The sequence below is a fragment of the Oncorhynchus tshawytscha genome, linkage group LG12 (genome assembly GCF_018296145.1).
Source record: "Oncorhynchus tshawytscha isolate Ot180627B linkage group LG12, Otsh_v2.0, whole genome shotgun sequence".
NCBI classification, from domain to species: Eukaryota; Metazoa; Chordata; class Actinopteri; order Salmoniformes; family Salmonidae; genus Oncorhynchus; species Oncorhynchus tshawytscha.
This window is the reverse complement of record NC_056440.1, coordinates 37,628,180-37,651,480: the sequence shown is the minus strand read 5'-3', so window position 1 is coordinate 37,651,480 and position 23,301 is coordinate 37,628,180.

Sequence of the window (23,301 nt, the reverse complement as noted above, 5' to 3'; positions counted from 1 at the left end):
ACTTTTTCAACATTTTGTTGTGTCAGAGCTTGAATTTAAAATGTATTAAATTGAGATTTTGTCACTGGCCTACACACAATACCCCATAATGTGAAAGTGGAAATACGCTTTAAAATTTAAATTATTTTACAAATGGATTAAAAATGAAAAGCTAAAGTGTCTTGAGACAATACGTATTCAACCCCTTTGTTATGGCAAGCCTAAATAAGTTCCATAATAAGTGGCACGGAATGACTGTGCAATAATAGTGTTTTAATAGTTTTTGAATGACTACCTCATTACTATACCCCACACATACCAATCATCTGTAAGGTCCTACAATCGAGCAGTGGATTTCAAACACAGATTCAACCAAAGACCAGAGAGGTTTTCAAATGCCTCGCAAAGAAGTGCACCCATTGGCACATGGTTAAAAAAGCAGACATTGAATATCACTTTGAGCATGGAGAAGTTATAAATTACACTTTGGATGGTGTATCAATACACCCAGTGACTACAAAGATGCAGGTGTTCTTCCTAACTCAGTTGCCAAAGATGAAGGAAACCGCTCAGGGATTTCACCATGAAGAAAACTGAGGATGGATCAACAACATTGTAGGTAGTCCACAATACTAACCTAGTTGACTGAGTGAAAAGAAGGAAGGCTGTACAGAATATAAATATTCCATAGCGTGCATTCTGCTTGCTACAAGACACTAAAGTAATGTGGCAAAACAATTCACTCTTTTTGTCCTGAATACAACGTGTTATGTTTGGGGCAAATCCAATACAACATATTACTGAGTACCACTCTTCATATCAGCAAGCATAGTGGTGGCTGCATCATGTTATGAGTTTGCTTGTTATCGTTAAGGACTGGGGAGTTTTTCAGAATAAAAAAGAAACTGAATGGAGCACAGGCAAAATCCTAGAGGAAAACCTGGTACAGTTTGTTTTCCACCAGACACTGGGAAACTAATTCACATTTCGGCAGGACAATAACTTAAAACACAAGGCCAAATCTACACTGGAGTTGCTTACCAAGAAGACCGTGAAGGGTGTATCCAAGTTACAGTTTTGACTTAAATCTACTTGAAAATCTATGGCAAGACCTGAAAATTTGACAGTGCCTGAAGAATTTAAAAAAATAATAATGGTCAAATATTGTACAATCTAGGTGTGCAAAGCTCTTAGAGACTTACCCAGATAGCCTCACAGTTGTAAATCACTGCCAAAGGTGATTCTAGCATGTATTGACTCAAGGATGTGAATACTTATGTAAATTAGATATTTCTGTATTTCATTTTCAATAAATTGGCAAACATTTCTAAAAATGTGTTTTCACTCTGTCATTATGGGGTATTGTGTGTAGATGGGTGAGGAAATACAACATATTGAATCCATATTGAATTCAGGCTTTAACACAACAATATGGAATAAGTCAAAAGGTATGAATACTTTCTGAAGGCACTGTAGAGTCTGTAAAGACAGACTCTGCAGTCTGCACAATGCCACCTATGCTCCTAATGTTGTTTCAGTAAACCCCAAGAAAGGAAAATGCTCTCATTGGTATTGAACAGAGCTGGGAAGAAACATTATGGCATCAGTGGCATATTGCGTTTAAATTCCTTTCCCTATCCTCCTATCCCTTTGGTGTTCACGGATCTGAAACGCTTCGATGGATGGATTGGATTAGGCTATTGGATTAGTTACACCTTTTCAGATCTGTGAACACTTGAAGGGGTAGGGGATAGGAAAGAAACAGTGAGAAATTGGTGACAGGAGATTGGGGAAGGAACAAGTTTGCATAATTGAACTGGGTGAAAGACTGTAGCATCTCACCAGGGAGAAGTTGGTGACGTGGGCCTGGCAGAAGGACATGTCCTGTGGTTTCTTCATGATGTGGGTGTAGATGACCAAAACGTCAGAGAACTCTGCAGCGAAGCCCAGCTTGAGCTGAGCCCCACACTCAACGTCCAGAAACATTATCTCAGGCAGTAAAAACACAACGTTACATCCACCATAAGTACATTGAGCCCAACCTGTTTTGAAGGGGGTGGGGGTGGGGGGAGGGGCTGGACATGTTATTTTGCCATTAATATGCGTCACATATCAGTTTGGATACAATGTAAAAAATAAAATAATTGAGTTCATAAAGCTGCATTCAAACATGAGCTGTGTTCGAATACTCATACTAACCACACTAACTATACTATTTGTGATTTAAATTGGGTATGTAGTATGCTTATTGGTCATAGTATGGATATGGTTAGTATGCCAAAAGTTCCCGGGTATCGTATCAAATTTGCCAAAATACGAAGTATACAAGCAGTGGGCACCATTTCCGTACTTTTAGGGCAGTTGTTCAGAAAATGGGCGTGGGTTCAGAATGTTTTCATATTTGAAGAAAATGGGGGAAAATATACAGCCGAAGTCCAACGAGAGTGGATACAAACTCATTGCTTTATCTAATTATGACAAATGTTAAGAAAATGTAGAGCAATTTAATTAATAAAGTAATAACTTTTCAAATAAGTTATGTTGCACATTATGTTGGCTGACAATTTGTTAACTACGCTACCCTTATGAATCACATAGCATTACAGCAGTATGTACCGCTAACAAGCTATCAAGAGGTTGCATAGCAACAGCATCAACTTCCAGGAGACAGGCGAAGCGCTAGTACAATAAAACTGTAACAATACTGTTAGTTTACAGTATACTAAAATGAACTAATAGTATGTAGTATATACTCATTAAGTATGTACTATACAGTATGTTAGTATGGGTATTCGAACACAGTTATGGTCTCTTTTTTGCTTTCTTGAGTAAGACAGCTCCAAAATGCATGTGCTTCAGGCTAGCTCAGTGCTTTCTGTAGTGGTGGGGCTGCCAGTGGAAAATACAAAGCGTAGGGGTTGGTAATGTTCTCTAGTTGCGCCGTGATTGGCTCAGGTTTCTGTCACTCATGGGGACACTGCGTCTCCACCAAATCTAAGGGTAGAGCTAAAAAATTCAAGCTCCTTTGGTGCCGCCATAGAGTTACATTAGAAGTGCCCATCCAAGAAGGCTCAAGGCTAAAATGACGTCAAACTACGTTATATCTACAGTGGCTTTGATTGTACTGATCATGTCAACATTATACTTTCAAAATTTTAGCTAGCAGTCATCCTCGCGAATCAAGTCGACAATCTACTGGCAAACTCGGAACTGGGAAATCTGACTTCAGTGAGTTCAAGACAACTGTGAACTCAGGAAAAAGCACCATAAAAAAAGCACCATAAATCCAGATAATGTTTGATGACAAAATTTGCCCACGGAGGTCCGCCGCACAACCTTCCTGTTCAAGTGAGCACAGCACAACAAGGTGAGTCCAAAAATGTATTGTATGCTGCTGCATAAATGATGTAATATGCCAGGGAAATATGTATATTGTAGCTAAGAAAGTAATACTAAGTGTATGTTGTGTAGTAAGATGTTAGTAGCCCATGTGCTTCACCATAATAATTTGGTCTATTTTCCCCTCTTAATTTGCCTACTGTTCTGACTTGGTGGTGCACATGTAGCCTATAACCTGTTTTAGAGAAATGTAATCATTGAATATTTGTGAGGGATTTCCTCCTCTTCTTCCGAAGAGGAGAGGCGAAAAGGATCGGAGGACCAATATGCAGCGTGGTAAGTGTCCATGGTTCTTTTAATAAGAAATAGTACACATGAACAACTGAATACAAAAACAATAAACGTGGAATGAACGAAACCCAAAACAGTACCGTGTGGTGAAAAACACAGAAACAAACACCCACAAACACACAGTGAAACCCAGGCTACCTAAGTATGATTCTCAATCAGAGACAACTAATGACACCTGCCTCTGATTGAGAACCATACTAGGCCGAAACATAGAAATCCCCAAATCATAGAAAAACAAACATAGACTGCCCACCCCAACTCACGCCCTGACCATACTAAATAATGACAAAACAAAGGAAATAAAGGTCAGAACGTGACAATATTGTAAGAGATTTCATTGTCTGCTTATATGCCACCTTTATTTACCTTTATTTATTATCCTATGGTTCTGACTTGGTGTACAGGGAGAACACTGTAAGAATGGCCCATGTTATGAATTCTGTCGCTGTCCATTTCAAAAGTGCTCAACAAATAGTTATATTAACTACGTTCATCCTAGCTCGCTCATTAATGTCTTAATCAAAAATACGGATTGCCCTTTATCCGCTTGTCGTCCCCTTATGCCACAGTTTGTACATAGAAACCACATTTGTTTAAGCAAATCAGCCATATCAGCCATGTTTTTTGAAAATGCAGTAAATTAAGCTGAATTAACTGTTTTGCTGCCAGACAAGGCTCTGCTGATAGCCAGGTGTAGCAGTGGTGTTGGGACTGCTGTTGGGATGTAGGCCCTAACAGTTTGTGTGCACCATTAATGTATTGTTTAGTGTTGTGTTGTGTTGTGCTATTTTGTGTAGTGGCTTTGCTGGCATGCATCCCCCACCCCCCCCAAAATGGTTTGCCCCTCCAAGATTTAAATGCTGAAATCCCCACTGACTGTGAGCCTTGGCCCACTGACGGTTGTGAGCCAGGTCCATGTCAGAGCTGTCATCAGGCACAATAGGGTCAGTCAAGAGCCCTGAGCTCTGATAGGCTGCTGCGGATCTCCAGAGCCTGCTTCCCCTTAGTGGCGTCGAACTGGCCCATGTCTGGACAAAACAAACAACACCACAATAACATTATCTCAGGCTCTCACAGAAGAGATTTGTCAGGCAAGGTATTATTGCCATGATAATCAATTCATGGAGGTACTGTATACAGGGTAGGAAAGGATATATATATTTTTTTGTTTCGCTTTTACTTACTTTGCATGGTACTGCACTAGAGCAAATCTGTGTATTTTATTATTAATTGACTTGCATACTCCATGAACACAAATAGTGACATTTGCAAAATGATGATTATTTTACCAATACATAATTGGTCCATTACTCCATACCCTCAGCCACTTTGTCCAGCAACACAGTGATCTTCTCATCCTCCAGAAGACGTTCCTTCAGAAACTTGATGAAGACACCGTTGGTGAACCTGCTAGCCCATAAGCATCTGCATCTTGGTAGCTGCACAATAGAAGAATGGAGCCACATAGAGGAATATATCATTTCATCTGTTCCTACAAAGTAACATGCTACAAATAGAAGTTTAGATATATTTTTGAGTAATCAGATTACTTACGTTGCATATCCAAAAACCATGTTAGCTGTGACCCTCAATAGTATGAATATTTATAAAAGAAAAATGAAATAGTCTAACAATATAACAACAACAGTATGGTGAGGGGCTTTATATCCCATGTTAGTAACAGGGAGTGGACACTGAATATTAGTGAAAATCAAATGAACATACTGTAGCATAAGCATCACGGCTAGCATACCTCCTTGGCACAGACATACGTTCAACTTTGATTTACATTTGTTTGAGATGTCAAGTAACGTCAATTCAACGTGAACTCCCCCGTTGGACGAGTAACTGAAACGTTGCAATATTGAATCCCTGAGCTGACAAGGTAAAAATCTGTTATTCTGCCCCTGAACAAGGCAGTTAACCCACTGTTCCTAGGCCATCATTGAAAATAAGAATTTGTTCTTAGCTGACTTGCCTGGTTAAATAAAGGTTAAATAAAAATTCTCTGCAACCTGGCTTGAGGTGAGTAAAGGACTCCCTCTGCTGGAATCAGAGTTTTCAGAAGCTACACTACCTGACCAAAAATATGTGGACACCTGCTTGTTGAACATCTCATTCTGAAATCATGTGCATTAATATGAAGTTGATCCCCCCCTTTGCTGCAATAACAGCCTCCACTCTTCTGGGAAGCTTTCCCACTAGATGTTGGAACATTGCTGCGGGAACTTGCTTCCATTCTGCCACAAGAGCATTAGTGAGGTCATTCACTGATGTTGGGCTCGCAGTCGGCGTTCCAATTCATCCCAAAGGGGTTCGATGGGGTTGAGGTTAGGGTTCTGTGCAGGCCAGTGAAGTTCTTACGCAGCGATTTCGACAAACCATTTCTGTATGGACCCTTTATGGACCCTTTCTTTGTGTATTGTCATTCTGAAACAGGAAATGGCTATTTCTGATTTAATTTAAGACATTATCCCCGATTAATAACAAAAATAATGACATCCTCTTTAATCATTATTAAGAGATTTAAAATGGCACTTTATTTTTATTTTTTGTGTGTATTTCAACTCTCTTCTTGTTTTTAACTGTCTGTTTTGTTTCGCGTTAGATGTGTTTGATGCAGTAATGTAAGATGTTGATTGCTGATCATTTGTATAATTGTGCTTGATATTTGTAATTTGCACTTGGAATAAAAAATGTATTCATAAATTTACGTAAAAACATTTAAAAAAGGCCTATCAATTTTGTTCACTGGGTAGGCACGTTTGCCTACAGAAAACATTTTGCTCCTCTCTAGAGCATTTCTGACAGGAATTTAGGCTGTGAAGTATGCCTACATGCACATACACAGTAATTCTCAGGGATAATGTTTTGAGAGTTGCACCAGCCTCAGAAATAGCAGCCCAAATAAATGCTTCACAGAGTTCAAGTAACAGACACATCTCAACATCAACTGTTCAGAGGAGTCTGAGTGAATCAGGCCTTCATGGTCGAATTGCTGCAAAAAACAACTACTAAAGGACACCAATAAAAAGAAGAGACTTGCTTGGGCCAAATTGGAGGTTTTTGGTTTCAACTGCTGTGTCTTTGTGAGACGCAGTGTGGGTGAATGGATGATCTCCGCATGCGTATTTCCCACCATAAAGCATGGAGGAGGAAGTGTTATGGTGTGGGGGTGCTTTGCTGGTGATACTGTCTGTGATTTATTTAGCATTCAATGCACACTTAACAAGCATGGCTACCACAGCATTCTGCAGTGATACGCCATCCCATCTGGTTTGGGCTTAGTGGGACAATCATTTTAGACCCAAGCCACCCCCTGTACCCAGACTTTGAACTACTCCCCTCTGGGCGCAGGTATAGGGCACCCCTCAGCAGGAAAAACAGAACTAGACAATCATTTGTGGCAGGTGCGTCCCTACTAAATAGCTCGGGTGAATGTTCCTATCGACTCAGTAAGGGCCAGCAGGCTAGTCTTCAAAAAAAAAATGTTTTTAATGTATTGGTATGTAACTGTTATGAAAGTTGTATTGTCAATTTAGTTTTGTATTTAAAAGCCACATTAAACGACACTGCAACCACATTTCCCCATGGGGGACAATAAAGTCAGTAAGTAATGACCCAACACACCTCAAGGCTGTGTAAGGGCTATTTTACCAAGAAGGAGAGTGATGGAGTGCTGTATCAGATGACCTGGCCTCCACAACCCCACGATCCCTGTTACTTAAATTGTTTTGTTCATCCCCCTCAAAATAAAAACTACTTCCGGTAGGGGCGCTGAGAAGTTACTGGCCTGGTCGGTGCTGCTTCTTTGAATGCACACCAGATTGAAAGGTACTGGGGCAAATGCTGTCTCACCACAAGTTTTCCGGCAGCTCTTCCCTTCTCCCTGTTTTCTCCAAACTATATTTTCTATTGAACTCCAAGAGCAAATTCCGTACCTTTCCATGAGGTCACACTCCCAGCTCATCACAACCCACCTCAGTGTTGCCCTGAGCAACCAACGCCACATAACCTTGTAAATTAACTGTGTTTGTCTGCCCTGTATTGACATTTTTCGTATTTCTGATGACCCACAGTTCATAGCTATTGTTTGGGGTGACAGTGGTTACGAGTGCAGCGATCACATTGTTAGCCACATCTCTCTTCTATCAACTGTTTTGGGTCATTGGTTTTTGGTCTTTCAGTTGTTTCTGTCCGGGAGAGATTCTGGGTAAAAGTGCTAAACACTAAATATGTTTCAGTAAATTCATTAAGCTGTTATTAATAATCTGTCAAATCATTCCAATTGTACAGAGTAGGCTCCCTCCTCCTTTTCAATACTGATCTTAGCCCCTCATGACTATACTCAATGGTCCCTAAAACTCTTATTTAATTTGACTTTGCACTCTCTTGTACTATAGTAGTGAAACTCCTTAGATCACATAAAGGGGAAATATAGCCCTGCAGAATATGGTTGCAAAGTTTGTGTCCAATATACTGCCACATTTACTCACACACATAAGATTACATACAGAGAAGCATAGTATGTATGTCAAGCCTAGGGGATTTCTTAGATTTATGGTTAATGGTATTTCGTTGATGTTAATCTCTAATTCATTTGATATACAGTGGGGCAAAAAGTATTTAGTCAGCCACCAATTGTGCAAGTTCTCCCACTTAAAAAGATGAGAGAGGCCTGTAATTTTCATCATAGGTACACTTCAACTATGACAGACAAAATGAGAAAAAAAATCCAGAAAATCACATTGTAGGATTTTTAATGAATTTATTTGCAAATTATGGTGGAAAATAAGTATTTGGTCACCTACAAACAAGCAAGATTTCTGGCTCTCACAGACCTTCTTCAAGAGGCTCCTCTGTCCTCCTCTCGTTTCCTGTATTAATGGCACCTGTTTGAACTTGTTATCAGTATAAAAGACACCTGTCCACAACCTCAAACAGTCACACTCCAAACTCCACTATGGTCAAGACCATAATTTGTGTAATTTGGGGGCCAATGGTGTATGTAAATGTATATTATTATTAAATATAACTTGTTTTGTCTCATGAATTCCACATCTTCAATGGGATTGCATTGTATTAATCTAAGTTGCCATTGTTGTATAACTATGGTGTGTTTATATGTTTTCATACATTTGTAATGTTCCACAACATGTTATGTCCAGGTACAGGTAGATTGTCATGGGCTAATCAAAGATGGTGGATAAATGAAGATAGTTCACTCAGGCTGTTAACTATTGGAAAAACATTTAAATTCCTCTCTACTTAATTCCTGTCTACTTCCTGTCTCTCCCATGGTGATAGCAGCTAGGTCTGGTCTTCTTAGTTCATTGACTTCCATTGAAACATTAAAAAATGAGGGAGTGGGATGCCTGCTTTCTCTTCAGTCTCTAGGCTAATGTTCGTCTGTGACCTGTGTGTGCGCCCAGGGATCTCTCCCCCGTGAGAAGGAAACCTTTACATGCTGGTGGGAGCCTGGTTTTGATTATCCACCACCCACCAAATCAAATAAAGTGTATTTGTCACGTGCGCCGAATACAACAGGTGAAATGCTTACAGTGAAATGCTTACTTACAGGCTCTAAACAATAGTGCGAAAAAAAAGTATCTGTGTGTGTGTGTGTGTGTGTGTGTGTGTGTGTGTGTGTGTGTGTGTGTGTGTGTGTGTGTGTGTGTGTGTGTGTGTGTGTGTGTGTGTGTGTGTGTGTGTGTGTGTGCGTGTGCGTGTGCGTGTGTGTAGGTAAGTAAAGAAATAAAACAAGAGTAAAAAGAGATTTGAAAATAACAGTAGCAAGGCTATATACAGACACCGGTTAGTCAGGCTTATTGAGGTAGTATGTACATGTAGGTATGGTTAAAGTGACTATGTACTGTATATATTATGAACAGAGAGTAGCAGTAGCGTAAAAGAGGAGTTGGTGGGTGGTGGACACAATGCAGATAGCCCGGTTAGCCAATGTGCGGGAGCACTGGTTGGTCGGGCCAATTGAGGTAGTATGTACATGAATGTAAATAGTCCGGGTAACCATTTGGTTACCTGTTCAGGAGTCTTATGGCTTGGGACTAAAAACTGTTGAGAAGCCTTTTTGTTCTAGACTTGGCACTCTGGTACCGCTTGCCATGCGGTAGTAGAGAGAACAGTCTATGACTAGGGTGGCTGTGGTCTTTGCCAATTTGTAGGGCCTTCCTCTGACACCGCCTGGTGTAGAGATTCTGGACGGCAGGCAGCTTTGCCCCAGTGATGTACTGGGCCGTACGCACTATCCTCTGAAGTGCCTTGCGGTCGGAGGCCGAGCAAATGCCGTACCAGGCAGTGATGCAACCGGTCAGGATGCTCTCGATGTTGCAACTGTAGAACCTTTTGAGGATCTCAGGACCCATGCCAAATCTTTTTAGTTTCCTGAGGGGGAATAGGCTTTGTCGTGCCCTCTTCCGGACTGTCTTGGTGTGTTTAGACCATTCTAGTATGTTGTTGATGTTGACACCAAGGAACGTGAAGCTCTCAACCTGCTCCACTACAGCCCCATCAATGAGAATGGGGGCGTGCTCGGTGCTCCTTTTCCTGTAGTCCACAATCATCTCCTTAGTCTTGGTTACGTTAAGGGATAGGTTGTTATTCTGGCAACACCCGGCCACGTCTCTGACCTCCTCCCTATAGGCTGTCTTGTCATTGTCGGTGATCAGGCCTACCACTGTTGTGTCGTCTGCAAACTTAATGATGGTGTTGGAGTGTTGCCTGGCCATGCAGTCGTGGGTGAACAGAGAGTACAGGAGGGGACTGAGAATGCACCCCTGAGGGAGCTCCAGTGTTGAGGATCAGCGTGGCAGATGTGTTGCTACCTACCCTCACAACCTGGAGGCGGCCCATCAGGAAGTCCAGGATCCAGTTGCAGAGGGAGGTGTTTTGTCCCAGTCCTTAGCTTAGGGATGAGCTTTGAGGGTACTATGGTGTTGAACGCTGAGCTGTACTCAATTAATAGCATTCTCACATAGGTGTTCCTTTTGTCCAGGTGGGAAAGGGCAGTGTGGAGTGCAATGCATCATCTGTGGATCTGTTTGGGCGGTATGCAAATTGGAGTTGGTCTAGGGTTTCTGGGATAATGGTGTTGATGTGAGCCATTACCAGCCTTTCAAAGCACTTCATGGCTACGGACGTGAGTGCTACGGGTCTGTAGTCATTTAGGCAGGTTGCCTTTGTGGTCTTGGGCATAGGGACTATGGTGGTCTGCTTGAAACATGTTGGTATTACAGACTTAATCAGGGACATGTTGAAAATGTCAGTGAAGACACCTGCCAGGTGGTCAGCACATGCCCGGAGCACACGTCCGGAGCACACGTCCTGGTAATGCGTCTGGCCCCGCAGCCTTGTGTATGTTGACCTGTTTAAAGGTCTTACTCATGTCAGCTACGGAGAGCGTGATGCTCTGATGACAGCTGATGCTCTCATGCATGCCTCAGTTGCTTGCCTCGAAGCGAGCATAGAAGTTATTTAGCTCGTCTGGTAGGCTCGTGTCACTGGACAGCTCGCAGCTGTGCTTCCCTTTGTAGTCTGTAATAGTTTGCGAGCCCTGCCACATCAGACGAGCGTTGGAGACGATGTTGTATGATTCAATCTTAGCCCTGTATTGACGCTTTGCCTGTTTGATGGTTTGTCGCAGTGCGTAGCGGGATTTCTTGTAAGCTTCCGGGTTAGAGTCCTGCACCTTGAAAGTGGCAGCTCTACCCTTTTGCTCAGTGTGCATGTTGCCTGTAATCCATGGCTTCTGGTTGGGGTATGTAGTACAGTCACTGTGGGGACGACGTCCTCAATGCACTTCTTGATAAAGCCAGTGACTGATGTGGTGCATTCCTCAATGTCATTGGAAGAATCCCGGAACATGTTCCAGTCTGTGATAGCAGAGTAATATTGACGGTAATGGCAGCTTTCCTACTCGCCTTCTTCGGGTCCTGACGAGGCATCCGGCTCTTCGTCCTCCGGCTCTTCGTACCTGCGTCGCTTCCTCTTGCGAATAACTGGGATGTCGGCCCTGCCGGGTGTTTGGAGAATATCTTGTGAGTCTTGCTTGTGAGTGATCGCTGTCCTGATATCCAGAAGCTCTTTTCTGCCGTAAGATACGGTTGCAACGAGCCCAGGCTCTGTCGCAGCCGGCCGCGACCGGGAGGTCCATGGGGCGACGCACAATTGGCCTAGCGTCATCCGGGTTAGGGAGGGTTTGGCCGGTAGGGATATCCTTGTCTCATCGTGCACTAGCGACTCCTGTGGCGGGCCGGGCACACTGCACGCTAACCAGGTGCACTGTGTTTCCTCCGACACATTGGTACGGCTGGCTTTCGGGGTGGATGCGCGCTGTGTTAAGAAGCAGTGCGGCTTGGTTGGGTTGTGTTTTGGAGGACGCATTGCTTTCGACCTTCGTCTCTCCCGAGCCCGTACGGGAGTTGTAGTGATGAGACAAGATAGTAGCTACTAACAATTGGATACCACTAAATTGGGGAGAAAAGGGTGTAAAGTTTAATTATTTTTTGTAAGATACGGTTGCAGAAACATTATGTACAAAATCATTTAAAAATATCGCGGGAAAAAAACACATAATAGCACAAGTGGTTGGGCGCCCGTAAAACTGCTGCCATTTCTTCCATCATCACCTCAAATCAAATCAAATCAAATTTTATTTGTCACATACACATGGTTAGCAGATGTTAATGTGAGTGTAGCGAAATGCTTGTGCTTCTAGTTCCGACAATGCAGTAATAACCAACGAGTAATCTAGCTAACAATTCCAAAACTACTACCTTATACACACAAGTGTAAAGGGATAAAGAATATGTACATAAAGATATATGAATGAGTGATGGTACAGAGCGGCATAGGCAAGATGCAGTAGATGGTATTGAGTACAGTATATACATATGCGATGAGTATGTAAACAAAGTGGCATAGTTTAAAGTGGCTAGTGATACATGTACTACATAAAGATGCAGTAGATGATATAGAGTACAGTATATACGTATACATATGAGATAAATAATGTAGGGTATGTAAACATTATATTAAGTAGCATTGTTTAAAGTGGCTAGTGATATATTTTACATCAATTCCCATTACTAAAGTGGCTGGAGTTGAGTCAGTGTGTTGGCAGCAGCCACTCAATGTTAGTGGTGGCTGTTTAACAGTCTGATGGCCTTGAGATAGAAGCTGTTTTTCAGTCTCTCGGTCCCAGCTTTGATGCACCTGTACTGACCTCGCCTTCTGGATGATAGCGGGGTGAACAGGCAGTGGCTCAGGTGGTTGTGGTCCTTGATGGTCTTTATGGCCTTCCGGTGACATCGGGTGGTGTAGGTGTCCTGGAGGGCAGGTAGTTTGCCCCCGGTGATGCGTTGTGCAGACCTCACTACCCTCTGGAGAGCCTTACGGTTGTGGGCGGAGCAGTTGCTATACCAGGCGGTGATACAGCCTGACAGGATGCTCTCGATTGTGCATCTGTAGAGGTTTGTGAGTGCTTTTCGTGACAAGCTGAATTTCTTCAGCCTCCTGAGGTTGAAGAGGCGCTTCTGTGCCTTCTTCACGATGCTATCTGTGTGGGTGGACCAATTCATTTTGTCTGTGATGTGTACGCCGAGGAACTTAAAACTTACTACCCTCTCCACTACTGTTCCATCGATGTGGATAGGGGGGTGTTCCCTCTGCTGTTTCCTGAAGTCCACAATCATCTCCTTAGTTTTGTTGACATTGAGTGTGAGGTTATTTTCCTGACCCTCACCTCCTCCCTGTAGGCCGTCTCGTCGTTGTTGGTAATCAAGCCTACCACTGTTGTGTCGTCCGCAAACTTGATGATTGAGTTGGAGGCGTGCGTGGCCACGCAGTCGTGGGTGAACAGGGAGTACAGGAGAGGGCTCAGAACGCACCCTTGTGTGGCCCCAGTGTTGAGGATCGGCGGGGTGGAGATGTTGTTACCTACCCTCACCACCTGGGGGCGGCCCGTCAGGAAGTTCAGTACCCAGTTGCACAGGGCCGGGTCGAGACCCAGGGTCTCGAGCTTGATGACGAGTTTGGAGGGTACTATGGTGTTAAATGCTGAGCTGTAGTCGATGAACAGCATTCTCACATAGGTATTCCTCTTGTCCAGATGGGTTAGGGCAGTGTGCAGTGTGGTTGAGATTGCATCGTCTGTGGACCTATTTGGGCGGTAAGCAAATTGGAGTGGGTCTAGGGTGTCAGGTAGGGTGGAGGTGATATGGTCCTTGACTAGTCTCTCAAAGCACTTCATGATGACGGAAGTGAGTGCTACGGGGCGGTAGTCGTTTAGCTCAGTTACCTTAGCTTTCTTGGGAACAGGAACAATGGTGGCTCTCTTGAAGCATGTGGGAACAGCAGACTGGGATAGGGATCGATTGAATATGTCCGTAAACACATCAGCCAGCTGGTCTGCGCATGCTCTGAGGGCGCGGCTGGGGATGCCGTCTGGGCCTGCAGCCTTGCGAGGGTTAACACGTTTAAATGTTTTACTCACCTCGGCTGCAGTGAAGGAGAGTCTGCATGTTTTGGTTGCGGGCCGTGTCAGTGGCACTGTATTGTCCTCAAAGCGGGCAAAAAGTTATTTAGTCTGCCTGGGAGCAAGGCATCCTGGTCCGTGACTGGGCTGGTTTTCTTTTGTAATCCGTGATTGACTGTAGACCCTGCCACATACCTCTTGTGTCTGAGCCGTTGAATTGCGATTCTACTTTGTCTCTATACTGACGCTTAGCTTGTTTGATTGCCTTGCGGAGGGAATAGCTACACTGTTTGTATTCGGTCATGTTTCCGGTCACCTTGCCCTGATTAAAAGCAGTGGTTCGCGCTTTCAGTTTCACGTGAATGCTGCCATCAATCCACGGTTTCTGGTTTGGGAATGTTTTAATCGTTGCTATGGGAACGACATCTTCAACGCACGTTCTAATGAACTCGCTCACAGAATCAGCGTATTCGTCAATGTTGTTGTCTGACGCAATACGAAACATATCCCAGTCCACGTGATGGAAGCAGTCTTGGAGCGTGGAATCAGATTGGTCGGACCAGCATTGAACAGACCTCAGCGTGGGAGCTTCTTGTTTTAGCTTCTGTCTGTAGGCAGGGAGCAACAAAAGGGAGTCGTGGTCAGCTTTTCCGAAAGGAGGGTGGAGGAGGGCCTTATAAGCATTGCGGAAGTTAGAATAGCAATGATCCAAGGTTTTACCAGCCCTGGTTGCGCAATCGATATGCTGATACAATTTAGGGAGTCTTGTTTTCAGATTAGCCTTGTTAAAATCCCCAGCTACAATGAATGCAGCCTCAGGATATATGGATTCCAGTTTGCAAAGAGTCAAATAAAGTTCGTTCAGAGCCATCGATGTGTCTGCTTGGGGAGGAATATATACGGCTGTGATTATAATCGAAGAGAATTCCCTTGGTAGATAATGCGGTCGACATTTGATTGTGAGGAATTCTAAATCAGGTGAACAGAAGGACTTGAGTTCCTGTATGTTGTTGTGACCACACCACGTCTCGTTAACCATAAAGCATATGCCCCCGCCCCTCTTCTTACCAGAAAGATGTTTGTTTCTGTCGGCGCGATGCGTGGAGAAACCAGCTGGCTGCACCGACTCCGATAGCGTCTCTCGAGCCATGTTTCCGTGAAGCAAAGAACGTTACAGTCCCTGATGTCCCTCTGGAATGCTACCCTTGTTCGGATTTCATCAACCTTGTTGTCAAGAGACTGGACATTGGCGAGTAGTATGCTAGGGAGTGGCGCGCGATGTGCCCTTCTCCGGAGCCTGACCAGAAGACCACTTCGTTTGCCTCTTTTACGACGTCGTTGTTTTGGGTCGCAGGCTGGGATCCATTCCGTTGTCCTGGGTGAAAGGCAGAACACAGGATCCGCTCCGGGAAAGTCATATTCTTGGTCGTACTGATGGTGAGTTGACGCTGCTCTTATGTTCAGTAGTTCTTCTCGACTGTATGTAATGAAACCTAAGATGACCTGGGGTACCAATGTAAGAAATAACACGTAAAAAAAACAAAGAACTGCATAGTTTCCTAGGAACGCGAAGCGAGGCGGCCATCTCTGTTAGTCTCTACTAACAGAAAGAAGAGATAGTAGCACGCAGTTGTGTCCACTGTTGATTTGTAAGTCTAGTGTCAAGATCACTCTTCATTTAATTAAATTTAGTGGCTGCTTATATGTGTCCTATTTCATGTACAATTGTGTATTAATACAAGTGTGAATTTGGAAATGTGTTTTTTGCATATCCCAACTCCACATGAGACACACTCGGAGAGTGATTATATGGTGGTAGTCCTTGTTACTCAGCTTCAACAATATTGATATGTGTACTTGAAGCTCTCCTGTGTCAGCACTGAACACCATTGAATTCTACTGACTGGAAAAGTCTTAGCTCAGTCTCCATTCTTAACATGTGCAAGATCAGTCCACTGACTCTCAAATAAAATAAATTAAAATGTTATCTGTCACACACTTTGTAAACAACAGGTGTAGACTAACAGCAAAAAAGAAAGAAAAATAACAGTAAAAAAATATAACACAAGGAATAAATACACAATGAGAAACAATAATTTATACACAGGTTACAAGTACCGAGTCAATGTGCAGGGGTATGAGATAATTAAGGTAAATATGTACATAAAGGTAGGGGTAAAGTGTCTAGGCAACAGGGTAGATAATACACAGCAGCAGCAGCATATGTGATGAATCAAAAGAGTTTGTGCAAAAAGGGTCAATACAGATAGTCCAGGTAGCTAATCGGTGAACTATTCAGCAGTCTTATGGCTTGTGGGTTTGCTGTGCAGTATCAGAGACAACAGTCATATGGCTTGTGGGTTTGCTGTGCAGTATCAGAGACAACAGTCTTATGACTTGGGTGGCTGGAGTCCTTGACCATTTTTAGGGCCTTCCTCTGACACCGCCTGGCATAGAGGTTGTGGATGACAGGGAGCTCGGCCTCAGTGATATTCTAGGCCGTACGCACTACCCTCTGTATCGCTTTCGGTCGGCTGCCAAGCAGTTGCCAAGAGGTGATGCAGCCAGTCAAGATGCTCTCAATGGTGCAGTTATATAACTTTTTGAGGATCTGAGGGCCCATGACAAATCTTTTCAGCCTCCTGAGGGGGAAGAGGCATTGTTGTGCCTGCTCCACGACTGTGTTGGTGTATGTGGGCCATGTTAAATCCTTAGTGATGTGGACAACGAGGAACTTGATACTCTTAACCCGCTCTACTACAGCACAGTCGATGTGGATTGGGGCGTGCTCGGCCCTCTGTTTCCCGAAGTCCATGATCCGCTCCTTTGTCTTCCTGATGTTGAGAGAGAGGTTGTTGTCCTAGCACTACACTGCCAGGTCACTGACCTCCTCCCTATAGGCTGTCTCATCGTTGTCGATGATCAAGCCTACCACTGTCGTATCAACAGCAAACTTAATGATGGTTGTTGGTGAACAGGGAGTACAGTAGGGGACTAAGCATGCACCCCTGATGGGCCCCATGTTGAGGGTTATCATAGCGTATGTTGTTGCCTACATACCACCTGGGGGCGGCCCATCAGTGTGTTGTTATGTGTTAATAATAACACTGAGATTATGTTACCCAGCAAGCTATGCGAGGGTGGAGGGTGTTAAGTATGCATTGCATGGCTACACAAGGATATTGCTAGCTGAAGTATCTGTTTATTAAAAGTATACATACAGTGGCTTGCGAAAGTATTCACCACCCTCTGCATTTTTCCTATTTTGTTGCCTTACAACCTGGAATTCAAATGGATTTCTTGGGGGTTTGTATCATTTGATTTACACAACATGCCTACCACTTTGAAGATGCAAAATATTTTTTTATTGTTTTATTGTGAAACAAACAAGAAATAATAAAAGAAAAACAGAAAATTTGAGCCTGCATAACTATTCACCCTCCCAAAGTCAATACTTTGCAGAGCTACCTTTTGCAGCAATTACAGCTGCAAGTCTCTTGGGGTATGTATCTATAAGCTTGGCACATCTTGCCACTGGAATTTTTGCCCATTCCTCAAGGCAAAACTGCTCCAGCTCCTTCAAGTTGGATGGGTTCCACTGGTATACAGCAAACTTTAAATCATCCCACAGATTCTCAATTGGATTGAGGTCTGGGCTTTGACTAGGCCATATCAAGACATTTAAATGTTTCCCCTTAAACCACTTGAGTGTTATTGTCCTGCTGGAAGGTGAACCTCCGTCCCAGTCTCAAATCTCTGAAAGACTGAAACAGGTTTCCCTCAAGAATGTCCCTGTATTTAGCTCCAACCCCCATTCCTTCAATTCTGACCAGTTTCCCAGTCCCTGCCGATGAAAAACATCCCTACTGCATGATGCTGCCATCACCATGCTTCACTGTGGGGATGGTATTCTCGGGGTGATGAGAGGTGTTGGGTTTATGCCAGACAGCATTTTCCTTGATTGCCAAAAAGCTCAATTTTAGTCTCATCTGACCAGAGTACCTTCTTCCATGTGTTTGGGGATTATCCCACATGTCTTTTGGCAAACACCAAACAGGTTTGCTTATTATTTTCTTCAAGCAATGTCTTTTTTTCTGGCCACTCTTCCATAAAGCCCTGCTCTGTGGAGTGTACGGCTTAAAGTGGTCCTATGGAGATATACTCCAATCTCCGCTGTGGAGCTTTGCAGCTCCTTCAGGGTTATCTTTGGTCTTATTGTTGCCTCTCTGATTAATGCCCTCCTTGCCTGGTCCTTGAGTTTTGGTGGGCGGCCCTCTCTTGGCAGGCTTGTTTTGGTGCCATATTCTTTCAGTTTTTTAATAATGTATTTAATGGTGCTCCGTGGGATGTTCAAAGTTTCAGATATTTTTTTATTTAAAAAACCCTGATCTGTACTTCTCCATAACTTTGTCCCTGACCTGTTTGGAGAACTCCTTGGTTTTCATGGTGCCGCTTGCTTGGTGGTGCCACTTGCTTAGTGGTGTTTCAGACTCTGGGGCCTTTTAGAACAGGTGTTTATATACTGAGATCATGTGGCAGATCATGTGACACAGGTGGACTTTATTTAACTAATTATGTGACTTCTGAAGGTAATTGGTTGCACCAGATCTTATTTAGGGACTTCATAGCAAAGGGTTTGAACAAATATGCACTCACCACTTTTCCATTTGTTATTTTTTAAGTAATTTTTTAAAATTCACTTCATCAATTTGGACTATTTTGTCCATTACATGAAATCCAAATAAAAATATATTTAAATTACAGGTTGTAATGCAACAAAATAGGAAAAACGCCACAAACACAACACAATGCCACAGATGTCGCAGGTTGAGGGAGTGTGCAATTGGAATGCTGACTGCAGGAATGTACACCAGAGCTGTTGCCAGAAAATGGAATGTTAGTTTCTCTATCATAAGCCGCCTCCTAACGTCATTTTAGAGAATCTGGCAGTCCATCCACCCGGCCTCACAACCGCAGACCACATGTATGGCATTGTGTGGGTGAGCAGGATGCTGATGTTAATGTTGTGAACAGAGTGTGCCATGCTGGCGGTGGGGTTATGGTATGGACAGGCATAAGCTACGGCCAACGAACACAATTGTACTTTATCGATGGCAATTTGAATGCAGAGATACTGTGACGAGATCATGAGGCCTATTGTCGTGCCATTCATCTGCCATCAGCTCATGTTTCAGCATGATTATGCACGGCCCCATGTCACAATTCCTGGAAGCTGAAAATGTCCCAGTTCCTCCATGGCCTGCATACTCACCAGACACCAGTTGAGCATGTTTGGGATGCTCTGGATCGACATGTACGACAGTGTGTTCCAGTTCCCTCCAATATCCATCAACTTCGCACAGCCATTGAAGAGGAGTGATACAACATTGTGTAGGCTACAATCAACAGCCTGATGAAATCAAATTAAATCAAATGTTATTGGTCACGTACACATGGTTAGCAGATGTTCATGCGAGTGTAGCTAAATGCTTGTGCTTCTAGTTCTGACCGTGCAGTAATATCTAACAAGTAACCTAACAATTTCACAACAACTACCTTATACACACAAGTGTAAAGGAATGATTAAAAATATGTACATAGAAATATATGGATTAGTGATGGCCGTGTGGCATAGGCAAGATGCAGTAGATAGTATAGAGTACAGTATATACATATGAGATAAGTAATGTAGGGCATGTAAACATTATATAAAGTGGCACTGTTTAAAGTGACTAGTGATACATTTATTACATCAAATGTTTAATTATTAAAGTGGCTAGAGATTTGAGTCAGTATGTTGGCAGCAGCCACTCAATGTTAGTGATGGCTGTTTAACGGTCTGATGGCCTTGTTTTTCAGTCTCTCGGTCCCAGCTTTGATGCACCTGTACTGACCTCGCCTTCTGGATGACAGCGGGGTGAACAGACAGTGGTTCGGGTGGTTGTTGTCATTGATGATCTTTTTGGCCTTCCTGTGACATCGGGTGGTGTAGGTGTCCTGGCGGGCAGGTAGTTTGCCCCCCGTGATGCTCTTGAGAGCCTTACGGTTGTGGGTGGAGCAGTTGCCGTATCAGGCAATGATGCAGCCCGACAGGATGCTCTCGATTGTGCATCTGTAAAAGTTTGTGAGTGTTTTCGGTGACAAGCCTAATTTCTTCAGCCTCCTGAGGTTAAAGAGGCGCTTGTGTACCTTCTTCACCACGCTGTCTGTGTGGGTGGACCATTTCAGTTTGTCCGTGATGTTTACGCCGAGGAACTTAAAACGTTCCACCTTCTCTACCACTATCCCATCTATGTGGATAGGGAGGTGCTCCCTCTGCTGTTTCCTGAAGTCCACAATCATCTCCTTTGTTTTGTTGACTTTGAGTGTGAGGTTATTCTCCTGACACCACACTCCGAGGGCCCTCACCTCCTCCCTGTAGGCCGTCTCGTTGTTGTTGGTAATTAAGCCTACCACTGTAGTGTCGTCTGCAAACTTGATGATTGAGTTGGAGGCGTGCATGGCCACGCAGTCATGGGTGAACAGGGAGTACAGGAGAGTGCTGAGACCGCACCCTTGTGGGGCCCCAGTGTTGAGGCTCAGCGAGGTGGAGATGTTGTTTCCTACACTCCCCACCTGGGGGCGGCCCGTCAGAAAGTCCAGGACCCAGTTGCACAGGGCGGGGTCGAGACCCAGGTTCTCGAGCTTAGTGACGAGTTTGGAGAGTACTATGGTGTTAAATTCTGAGCTGTAATCGATGACCAGCATTCTTACATAGGTATTCCTCTTGTCCAGATAGGTTAGTGCAGTGTGATTGCGATTGCGTCGTCTGCGGACCTTTTGGGGCGGTAAGCAAATTGGAGTGGATTTAGTGTGTCAGGTAGGGTGGAGGTGATATGGTCCTTGACTAGTCTCTCAAAGCCCTTCATGATGACGGAAGTGAGCGCTACGGGGCGATAGTCATTCTTGGGAACAGGAACAATGGTGGCCCTCTTGAAGCATGTGGGAACAGCAGACTGAGGGATTGATTGAATATGTACGTAAACACACCAGCGTTGAACAGACCTGAGCACGGGCGTTTCCTGTTTTAGTTTTTGTCTATAGGCTTGGAGCAACAAAATTGAGATTTGCCTGTATGTGAAGGAGATGGGTTGTGCTGCATGAGGCAAATAGTGGTCACACCAGATACTGACTGGTTCTGATCCAAACCCCTACACTTATATTTAAGGTATCTGAGACCAACGGATGCCTGTCTGTATTCCCAGTCATGTGAAATCCATAGATTAGGGCCGATTTAATGTATTTCAATTGACTGATTTCCTTAAATGAACTGTAACTTAGTAAAATCTTTGAAATTTTTGCACATTTTGTTTATATTTTTGTTCAGTGTGTATATACAGTGCATTCGGAATGTATTCAGTCCCATTGACTTTTACCACATTTTATTAAAAAAATGCATTAAATCGTTTTTTCCCCTAATCAACCTACAAAAAAAACCCTATAATGACAAATCAAAAACAATGTTTGCAAAATCTGTAAAACTTAAATATCACATTTACATAAGTATTCAGACCCTTTCCTCGGTACTTTGTTGAAGCACCTTTGGCAATGATTACAGCCTCGAGTCTTTTTAGGTATGACGCTACAAGCCTGGCACTACAGTATTTGAGGAGTTTCTCCCCTTCATCTTTGCATATCCTCTCAAACTCTGTCAGGTTGGATGGGGAGATGTCGCTGCACAGCTATTTTCAGGTCTTTCCAAAGATGTTCGATTGGGTTCAAGTCCGGGCTCTGGCTGGCCCACTCAAGGACATTCAGAAACTTGTCCCGAAGCCACTTCTGCGTTGTCTTGGCTGTGTGATTAGGGTAGTTGTCGCTGTTGGGAGGTGAATCTTCCCCCCAGACTGAGGTACTGAGCACTCTGGAGCAGGTTTTCCTCACGGATCTCGCTGTAGTTTGCTATGATCATCTTTCCCTCAATCCTGACTAGTCTCCCAGTCCCTGCCACTGAAAAACATCCCCACAGCATGATTCTGCCACCACCATGCTTCACGCAGTAGAGATGGTGCCCGGTTTCCGCCAGACGTGATGCTTGGCATTCAGGCCAAAGAGTTACATTTTGGTTTCATCAGACCAGTCCTTTATGCGCCTTTTGGTAAACTCCAAGCGGGCTGTCATGTGCCATTTATTGAGGAGTGGCTTCCGCCTGGCCACTGTCATGACTGTCATGTGAGGATCAGAATGGGTCGGATCAGTTTGGCTATGAGGAACAGTAACCAGACCTCCTCTCACCCACAGAAGAGGAGAGGAGGGAACTGGTGTGGGGGTTATGACACCTCTACACCCTTTTGTAAATTAAGGTAGAAGAACCCTCCCTCTTCAAATGTGCATAGGAATGTGCATTTGTTTCACAGACAGTTTTCCCGCTGAAACTTTAACACGCTCAAGAGTGAATACTGGAACAATATTTCTAACATAAGAATGTGGGGAATGGTCAGAGATGAGCTATAGAAAACAAATGTTATTAAACTGATGTTATTAAAAAGGTTATGGAGGAAATACTGTAATTTGAAAAGTATTTACACTACAGGTATGAAGTCTCCATCTTTAACGTTGTATATAATGCCTTCATAGTGCTTTATTATGAAGCATGATACATATATTACTGAGGATAGAAATAAGTTGTTTCATCTAACACGTTCAAGCAGGAATGCATGATTCAAGATATTTTGATGTGTAACCTAATCCAGTGACTGTCATGAATTTCGGGTTGGCAATTAGACTATAGTTGCTATTTTACTGTCAAAATAGGACTCCACAATTTCCGGATTTGTTTTTGGTTCAAATAGAGATGAATTACATACATATGTACGTGCACTAACTAATATCATAGGCTAATTCATTTGGGGTTCAACACCTGAGGAAGTGGAAACTCGAAACACATTATCTAGATTGCTAAATGTAATACCCACTGATCTCGAGCACACAGGGGGAGAGGAGAGTGGCTCGCTCATCACAGCATCAGGCTCCAGCGAGGGCACATGGGCAGACACTTTCACTACAGGAATCATGAGTATTTATGCACTTTACTGTTTGACCAAATTATGGCTTTAGCCACCCAGAAAATAGGATATTTTGAGTGAGGTGACAATGTAGAATGT